Below are 10,376 nucleotides of genomic sequence, written 5' to 3'. Positions count from 1 at the left end.
CAGATGTGTCAAAACCGTTGATGGATGGTTGTTTGATGCATTGCAATCTATGCAAACAATAAAGTTTACGAGGGTTGCAATGTGGGCTTGTTCGTAATGCATCTTCAATATATATGCAAACAATGACAGCACGGCCGTTGCGCCCTATACCTTGCTGACGACGGGTAAGAGCCTTGCCGTGGAATGTGCTGAGGCATGCACCTTTTTTTCTTTATAGTTATATGCAGCTCCACTGGTCATCCACCTTCACAGAGTGGAATGGCTCTGAATTATTTTAAATAATGGGGACTCGTGAAAATTGCATTTCCTGCCATACGTGCATAGCAGCAGATGTCAGAATTTGTATGAAAGTCTCCAATTATGTTTCATTACCAACTTTCCTACACATTATGAAAGTTAGTGAGTGCTGGTGCCCTGTGCTCACTAAAAATCCTTATACTAGCACGAGCTTAGGCAAATTTCTTGGCACAATCTGCCATGGAGCACATACACTCTTAAACAAATGTACACCCTTTGGGCTGTATACTTGCCACACAACAATAATCGTCATCGGTCTTGCTTGCATTTCCTTTCTTTGAAGCGCTGCACTCGCTGCTTTCCTGTTGAGAATGCACTGTAATGCTGATAACACGCATGCCGTTAGTGACTTGGAAGTACCGCGCTCGCAGCGTTAAAGAGAGAAATGCGGACAAGACAGATGACAATTATTGTTGTGTGGCAAGATATAACCCAAAGGGTGTAATTTTCTTAAGGGTGTAGCTGTTCCACGAACTGTTAACCTGCAGTTTAAAAAGAAGGTGCAAGAGAACAATTTATAGAACACAAATGCATTTCTTTATAAATCTTGGGACAATTATTTTGATATTCGTGCTGTGTGTTCAGAAAAATATTCTGTTGCACTGTAGTTATTAGTGCTTATCGGGACATCTGGTATTCGTACAGTATCACAGTGGTATGAAATCTAGGGCTTGACAGCAGCCCATCTGGTTCAGAATGAACTTGGCGCAAGAAAGACACTGACCACAGTCTGAGTGAAAAGTTTACAGTGGTCAGTCCCTTTCACGGGCTATTGTGACATGTAAGTTAAGAATTCAACCTTCCAAAATTGTACAAGGGCGAATCAGAAAGTCTTTGCACCTATTTTTTATTAGCCAAAATAAGGTACATGCAGGTAATTACAAATATACATACTATTCTACATACTTTACACTACTTTTTCACATAGTCCCCACACCGGTTCGGACATTTGTCCCATCGCAGCACTAAATTTGAGATGCCCCTGTGCCATGTTGTCGTCAGTCAGCGACGCACGCGGCCTCCCTGAATGCTCATTGTCATACATGTCTTGACGGCCTTTTGTGAACTTAACACCACCAACTCGCACGTCTCAAAGCGAGACACTTTGCCCATACGTGGGCTGCATTTCCCTGTTTATTTAGATGGGCGTTCAGCCCTTGCTCCCTAGAAAATTAATCACATTTCGTTGCTCATACGCCATGGACGTGTGAAGCACAAACTTGTTGTGAACCACAACCGTGTAAACCACAACCGTGTTGAAGCACAGCTTCAACAACTGACAGCAGCGCCGTGCCACAGAGCTATCGGCAGATAAGGCTGGGCCAGTCCAAGAAAGGTGCACCGCTGGGAATAGATGTGTTGGCTTCACATATTTAGCTGTAATTTGGCTGAAAAAAAATGGGCAAGGACTTTCTGATTTGCTCTCGTAAATGTGATAAGTTAAGCTACTAGCACCTGCGAAGCCAAAACAAGCCTGAATATTAACAATTTACTCTGCAGGTACTAGCCGTAAGTGGAGGGAGCATTAGCTGAGCTGCCAGCTGGCTTGTAGAGGTCTATGGCTTAGAATATAGCTTATGAAAGAGCTACTAGCCTTGGCCTTGGCCGGATCAAGCCAGAAGGTAGACGTCTACTAGATAGGTGCATGCTTTCTGGTAACGGAAGCTTGCACTGTCTCTGCATGCTCATGAAAAGCTTCAGATGATGCGATACCCGACTTTGAGCGCGGCTGAATTGTACTGCCAGTGTTTGCAACGGCATTTCATCCGGGCATGAAGTGCTTGGCCACAGTTCTGAGATGTCTAGGTGTAGAAGGATTGGCTGCATGTCTGCAGTGTCGATGACGCGCTGAACGTCGGTAAAGGTGATGGCAGAATCTGGTGTGACCAATTGCGAACGAGGAACTGTGTGTCAGTTTTGACTGGCTCTCCATGGAGAACGTAGAGAGCAGAAAATTTTTTTGCCACCTTGGCTGACCCAACAGATTTTTAGGGTACTACCACGTATTTAAATTCCTCAATTGCGTAGAGAAATAAGCTTGAGAATGGGAGCTAGGGAAATTCGGTCTTGTTCATAGCACATGCACAGGAAGAGAGTTGCAGAAGCTGAAAATCTGGGTTTCAAAAGGTCATTTTCGTTTTCAGCCATTATTTGTGTGCGAAATACCTTGAACGGGTTGAAGTTGTGTTTTTGCGGCGAAGCTCACCGTAGCTTTGTCACTTACAAGAGTCACAGTTTCTTGGCAAACTATAGTTATATATATAATGTAGTTTTTTTGTCATTGTCATGATCACTGTGGGCAGCTTTCACTCTTTGGTCATTTAAGCTATCCTGCATGCATGCAGACGAATGGAGTTGCAAATACGAGCATTTTGCTATTCAAAAGGAATAAATCAGAGTTTATAGCCCTCTATATTCTCCTTCTGCTCCATACAAATAGAGTGGAAGAGAAATAAAATTGAGGTTTAAAGCCCAGCCCTCTACTACGTTGGATAGCACAAGAGCGACAAGACACCAAGAAACCTTGACACAAACAAGCGCTTGTTTGTTTCGCCTTATTTGTGCCTTGTCGTTCCTGAGCTGTAATTTATTCCAATAATGAAATGTCAACTAGCCCAATTATCCATCTGTATATTGCTGTACTTCATATCCATATATCGCGTATTTAACTCTGTGGTTAAGCTCACAATGCAGTGATTGTTGTAGTCCTAACTTTCAACTCAGTGCGATATGGCTCAAAATAACATATAGCTTCATTTCCTTTGCTTATAAATAATACTTTTGTAATGATGCTGCGGTTAATTCTGGTCCCAGGGACATGAAAAAAAAACGCATGAACAAGTATATATATACTGATCGGGAAGCAAGCCTTAAATACTCAGATCACAGACAGGAAAAATAAGTGATTTTCATCACATTTCCGCTAATAAATATTTGGACAATTAATAATGTCTGATTAAGCTGTCATTCTGAAATAAAGGCATAAAGCCTACAGCAAATGTTATTAACCTTCAGTGAAAGCTTATTGCAGAGTGCATGCAATAATCAGTTGAAAAGATCAAACGTTATAATTAGTAGCATATTTTATGGTTTAGAATAAACTATGCACTAAACAAATAGCCGCAAGAACGACTATTATGGAGCCTATTCTAACAATGCAGTGAACAATTCTACTTTTTTTCTGGAAGCGACTAAATAGCCTGATAAAACTGAAAGCTCCAACTCATGAAAATAACATACTCGGAAATATTGTCATCTGTGGTACAGACCTCCTCAATGTCTTAATGACCACTTCGTAGTTGTCAGAGTGCCTAAAAATTACAATCGAGCAAGCTTTTCTGGTAGTGTGGTGTTTCTTCCAATGACAAAGAATGATGTATGTTAAAAATGTGTTCCGTAGCCTAAAATATTTTAGGTCACATAATGCAAACAATATGCAGATTTGGCTAATTAGATTTGTTATACATGTCATAGCGCATACAGTGGTGGTCCAACTGCACCATTTGCACCATTTGGCTTTGCTTGCTGCTGACTGCGCCCACTCAACTGCACGAAAGTACGATATTGCTACAAAACAGTATTTGCGATCACGAAGAGGCGAACAGTGTGAAGACGATGACGATGAGAGGCTAGCGCAGGCTGTTGCCTCTTGGCCAAGTGCGTCGTATTTCCTTGTAAATGTACTTGTATATTTACAAGGAAATTTTATTTTCTTCTGTGTCTTCCTACATAACATATCTGGTGGAGGTGGACGTTGCCTCTGCCTCATCACGGAGCTTCGCAGTGGACGGTACGTCGAGCCTTCCTTCATGGCTCCCGGCGACAACTCGACTCCGCCGGCTCCGACACCTGCTGCCACTTCGACGACCTACATCACTCTCCCCACTCCCTGTGATCCTGGCGTATTCTCGGGCTTCGATGGGGGCGAAATGCGAAAACACCCGTGTGCTTAGATTTAGGTGCACGTTAAAGAACCCCAGGTGGTCAAAATTTCCGGAGTCCTCCACTACGGCGTGCCTCATAATCAGAAAGTGGTTTTGGCACGTAAAACCCCAAATATTATTATATATTATTAGTATTCTCGGGCAAAGATGGGGAAGACGTCGATGACTGGATCAGCCTGTACGAACACGTCAGCCACAATAACCGGTGGGACCCTACTATCATGCTCGCCAACGTAGTCTTTTACTGTGGCACACCTCAAGTTTGGTTTCGGATGCACGAAGATGAGCTCACCAGTTGGGATTCGCTTAAGCAAAAGCTCCGAGACTTGTTCGGCAACCCATACGGTCACCAACTTGCCGCACAGAAGGCGTTATCCAGCTGTGTGCAGACACCAACGGAGCCCTACGTCACGTACATTCAGGACGTCTTGGCTCTGTGCCGCAAAGTTGACGCACATATGACTGAGTCTGACGAGGTTTCCCACATCTTCAAAGGCATTGCCGATATGACGCCTTCAACTTGCTCGTTTTCAACAACGTGGCGACGGTGGATGCAGTTATAAAAGAGTGCCACCGCCTGGAACTCGCTAAAAGCTGACGTATCGACCAGCAGTTTGCCCGTCTGCCCAACACCTTAGCGACATCTTCCTGTGCCGACGCTCCTCGTCCCAACAACACTGGCTATGTTACCAAGATCATCCGGCGTGAGATCGAGGCCGCCTATGCGGCTGCCTTCGACTCCAGCCTCACCAATGCACCTGTGCAGTCACGGTTTCCCTGATCCAGGCAGTTGTCCGCCAGGAGTTCGAAAACATGGGTCTTCACACCATCTGCTCGGCCCATCACCCTGATACCCGCCCAGCTTCGAATTCGCCCCGTCCCGCATCTTCTTACCCACCACGTTTCCGCAATCCATCTGAATGGCGCACTGCTGACGACAAGCCCATTTGTTTTCACTGCCATCAAATCGGGCACTTTCTCAGCACTGTCGCAGTCACTGGAGTTTCCCGACCCGGTCTTTTTATACTGCCTACTCTCGCCCCCCAAGTGGCCCTTCTCGTCCCTATGCCGCACGCTCCGATAATGCCGCCACTGATTCTTCTGCGCGTGTTTCGTGTTTTCGTGTTTTCGTGGCAATGCAATGTTTTCAATAGGGTTTGTCAACGACCGAGTTGCCGGACACCCGACGGCCAATTTTTCAGAAATTCCCGATAATTCGGATGTCTTCACAGCGCATTAGTGTCAGAAAGGATTGGTTGGATGCGGAATGCAAGCTCGCTGGCTATCACGTGGCGTTTCCCAAGATGGCAATTTATTTTCCACGGGATAAAATGGACCGGTAATGCATTACAAGCGCACTTTGTTGCGTGTTGCCTGCTTCTGGAACGAGTAACTTCCCTTCCCGAAACGCTGCTTTCTGCAGATGACGACAGGCGGCGACACAAGTTTATTCTTGCGCCGTCACAACAGCAGCTCACATCCCCATAAGCGCAGGCAAATTTGCACTTTTCTTTATAAATCAGGCAATTAACTGTGCCATGTGTTATATTAAACGAAGTCGACGCCAAAATGCGAACCTTCTGCAAAATTTGAGTAAGAACAGTGCAGAGATGAGCGTAAAACCTTTTTCTAACGTGCGCACCCAAATATTCAGGACCTTGTATAGGTTGGCCTAGCCCCAAATTTAGGTTCGCGAGCCCCCAAATTTCAAATTGGCCCACCTCGGAATTTGGGTTGGCTGACCCCCAAAATTCAATTCGCCCACCCCTAATATTCAAGTTGGCCCACCCCCAAATTTAATTTCGCCCAGACAGAAATTTAAGTTGGCCCACACTGAAATTTCAGTTTGCCCACCCCTACTATAGACTTCCCCATGCATTTACGTTTGCATCTACATTTGCACTATTATAACTATTAAATGTTGTAACTTCGCAGATTACACATTTTCGTGCAGATGCAAAGCATTACACTTTTTGCGTGACCGACTGGGGTACTTGCTAAAGAATGCTTATGCATTAAAAATGCAGCATTAGGGGACGTTTTGCTACTAACAACAAGAAAGGCACCTTGCCTCATAAGTAACACTATTCTTTGTCGGAACAAAGTTATTTCGGCCAATGTTGTACAGCCACTGCTTCTTGCACAAGCCATCACACTTTCCTTGTGGTATCATAAAAGCTGCATAACCATCTTCAGGCTACATGCTGCAGTTATATGCACTAGAGCACTGCATAGCGCTAGCACAATGCAGGAAACACAGCAGGCAATGTTCGCTGCGCCAAGCCAGCCTAGCTAAGGAAAAAAGTGGCGCGAACAAGAAAGAAAAATGCAAACAATATGCAAGACCTGTGCGTTTCCTAGGGCAATGGCAGGGAGATCAATCGTAGTGCAGAAAAACTGCCGCAAAACCGGTTCCCACATAGGGGATGCGCAAGGGGCGAGGGGGAGGCGAGGAGGTTGTGCGGCGGCGGTGGCAGATCTGAAACGGCACTTACCGAAGCCACCGCCATTTTGATTATTTCGCCGCTTTGAACTGGTGCTTCTGCACGCAGGTTCGCTGGCAGCCGTAGCCACCACCACGGCAACGCCTAGGCCTAGCTGCTTCGGCATTCGCTACCGAGCGTCCTGCTGTTCGGTGCTTTTCATTAAAACAATTCGCCGCTGTTTGCAGTGGCCTTGACTCCGCCTTTGTAATCCTCACCAATGGCTTCAAAGCTCGGAATGCACACCACGTTTCATAATGCTGGTTTCCGAAAGTCAGCTTCTCCTCAATGGAGCTTTGTTACGCATAGAAGCATATTAGGAGGGGGAAAGAGGCAATTGTCATGGGACACAGTATCTATTCCTTAATTATACATGAGTACACCCCCCATCTCCTGTCATAGTACGAGCACTGATATGCCTAATAATTGTACTGGCAGGTTTTCATAGGTATTTTGGACGTTCCTGGGGTGATTTGAGCCTTTAGGGCAGTAAAAGGTAGTGCTTTGAAAGGTCGGTCGGGTATCAGAGACAAAAGTTACGGTTTTATGCTGAATCAACTCATACCTATTCGTAGAGGCCACATGACACACAGGAAGCTGAAAAACTACCTCACAATGAAAGAAAGTGTACGAGATGATACAAATATTGTTCTCTACCGGGATCACCATTTTTGCAACACACTGTAAGCTTTGCCAAATGGCTACAGATTACTGCTGTACTACTCCAAGTGTTCCAACATGACCAATTTTTCTGCTGCAAAACTGCTGCTGGTATAGCTGCTCCTAAACTGCCCCAGAACATTCTTACTGCTCCAAAAATTGCTCCAAATCCTAAACTGGCTGGACCACTACTACACATAACTGTTCTAACTCTCCAACATCCTAGTGTGAACACTTCAAGCCGTAGGACATTCAAATCGTGCCTCAACGTCCGTGCACCATTTTGGAGACAAATAGGACATCTACTGGACATGCACTTTTTGATATCCTACCATGGATGTCCCAAGGATATTGCAAATGAACCTGTATCGGGTATGCTACCACGCATGTCCCAAGGTTACTTTATATGGACTTTTTTTGGCATACACGCACATGAATATTTGTCCCCCATTTGTGGTTTTGTCTGAGTTTCCTCGTAATAGAATTTTTTTTATCGCATGTTCGAATTACAGTCCGAAGCTGTCATGTCTGCAGCTCACGCATACATTGTACTTTGCAAATTTTCTGATGCAATTTATTTTGAAAACTTCAGTAAGTTCAATAAGCCACTTGTGTGTGGCAGATGGCCTAGGAGAATGAGGAGTATGATGATGCACTTCTGAACGCATGCGGGCATGCGTAATGTACACACAAAATGTATCAGTTCTTGATGCGTGAGCACTCTCCCCATTGCACCTGTCACACATCGTGTGCCAAGGCCATAATGTACATTACAACAAACACTGTGTAAACACTGCGCAAAAGGTCCTCGCATATGTCCATAAAATGTACGCAGAATTTCCCTACGATGTTGCTCACAGGCATTTAAGGGATGCCTGCAGGACACGGAAAATGCAGCCAAACAGTCATGATAGGGATGTCTGCAGGACATATACGAGACATCCCTAGGATATCTATGTCCTAGCAATGGATAGGATAGCCATGGGAGGTCGTTGTTGTCACTGGTTTGTTTTTGTAAGAAATGCAAATAGCAAAGGTAATATAAATGCACAAGGGTGGTGACAAAAATTAGATAAATATAACTTAATTTAGCTGATTTTCATTCTACTAGTTATTTCGAATTGCTTAGAAAAAGTTACGCACAAGGAACTCTGCACTTTCTTTAGACAAATATATTTGGTCATTTCAACAGCACAGCAAATTTCTTGAACAAATCAACCAAGCTGGCCTTACTGATGCAAAAGGTGTTTATAAGTTCTGCGCTTAAGGCGAATGACCTAGTTTTAGGCATATGTCTAGATTATTCAAGAGCCTTCAATGTCTTTCACTGTATTCTACTTATAGAAAGGGTTAAGTAGTGTGGAATATGGGCTAATGCAAAAAAATGACTTGGGAGGAGATGAAAATGCGCATGCATCGGAGGTTATGTGCGGCAGTGTGAATTCCAATAAAGTAAAGTTGAAAGTCCAGCGTCTGTACGTGTCTAACGCCTTTTCCTTGTGTGCGCGTGCTTTGTGTTTCGCTGGTACCCCCTTTTTTCAAGTGCAAAGAATATTTAGAGCGCAGGTGTTGGATGCCCGTTCCTGCGTTTGGCGTCGGTGTCCCTCATAACCGAGTGAACAAGTGCAGCAGAGAATGTAAGTGCGAACACGGAGCACAGCAGGAGATGAAAGACAATGAGAGCGAAGAGAGCATGAGGAGGAAAGAGGAGGAGAGTCTGACAAAAAGGTGAGGAGGAAAGAGGAGGAGAGTCTGGCAAAAGGGTGAGGAGGAAAGCAGAGTGCCACGCTAGACATGCTCAACAGTGGCGAAGAGGCGTGCGGCGAGCGCTATGGAAACGAAGTACCGGCATGGGCTGCGGACACAACTGCACGTGCGCTACTTCACCTGCACCCCTCCCACTAGAGAATGTGTTGCATGCAACGCATTCATGTTCTCGCTTTCTTTCTGAACAGTGAGCGACACAACCAGTGGAAATGCTTCGTCTGCCAATGCTGCAAAATGAGCTGCCCAAGCAGAGGCTCAGCCACCAGTCCACCAGTTCCAATTGTCGGTCGACATCCCCGGAACTGAGCCAGGCTGTCCAGTCAGTCTCGCTGCTGACGGGGGGATGAGAGAACGGGAGCGAGGTGCATTCCCACATTATGTGTGTGAGTGTTCCTGTTTCTGAACAGAGCCTACATTCGTCGCTTTCCCTGCCCCCTGTGATTTTGTTAATGTATTTTGGGTGTGGGTATGTATTTGTCTGAAGTCGCCGAAACGCGACCGCTTGCGTTTTGTCGAGTTGCTTGGCCGGTGGTGGGAGCGCGCGACGCCTCAAGCGATACCGATGGGCTATTTCATAATAAGTCTCGCAGGGTTCCTCGTGTGTCTCCTCCTCATTCACGCCGTCCGCATCCGCGGACGAGGCTCGGCGCGCGAGATCTCGAGCCAAACTGTGAGCCGACGCGTTGCCGGGCACAGCCGCGTGAGTGGGGGTCCACACGAGGGTTTTCAAGCCGCTTAGGGGGCGTCGTGTGAGGACATGGTACGCCTGTTTGCAAATTCTACCTCGGACGAAATTGCCGATGGCCTGCTTGCTGTCGCTGATGACGGTTTACTTTGGAGTTAACGTATTGTACGTACGTGTTTGTGCCGCTGTGGACAAAAGGCCGTTGAGAGGTGGAGAAAAGGTTGAAGTTTCTCGACGATCGGTCGATGATGTTACCCTGACTACTGAGCTACAACCTTGTAACTGTATATATTGTAAATACATATATTTTCTCCCCGTAACATTTTGGTGGACGTGCGGGGTACTCTCGCCACAAGCCGGCCCTGGATCTTCATAGCAGGCGTCACATCGGTTCCGCTGTTATGGCTACCGACGCTGCCTCCACCGCTCAGACACCAGCGCAAGTAGTGCTAACCCAGCTACGTCACCCGGGAATCTTCATCGGCACTGGCAAGGTCGACGTCGAAGAGTGGCTGACGTTGTATGAACGCGTCGGTAAGC

This window comes from Dermacentor albipictus, chromosome 1, assembly GCF_038994185.2.
Source record: "Dermacentor albipictus isolate Rhodes 1998 colony chromosome 1, USDA_Dalb.pri_finalv2, whole genome shotgun sequence".
Lineage (NCBI taxonomy): Eukaryota > Metazoa > Arthropoda > Arachnida > Ixodida > Ixodidae > Dermacentor > Dermacentor albipictus.
The sequence above is the reverse complement of the archived record's forward strand: the minus strand, read 5'-3'. Positions refer to the sequence as shown.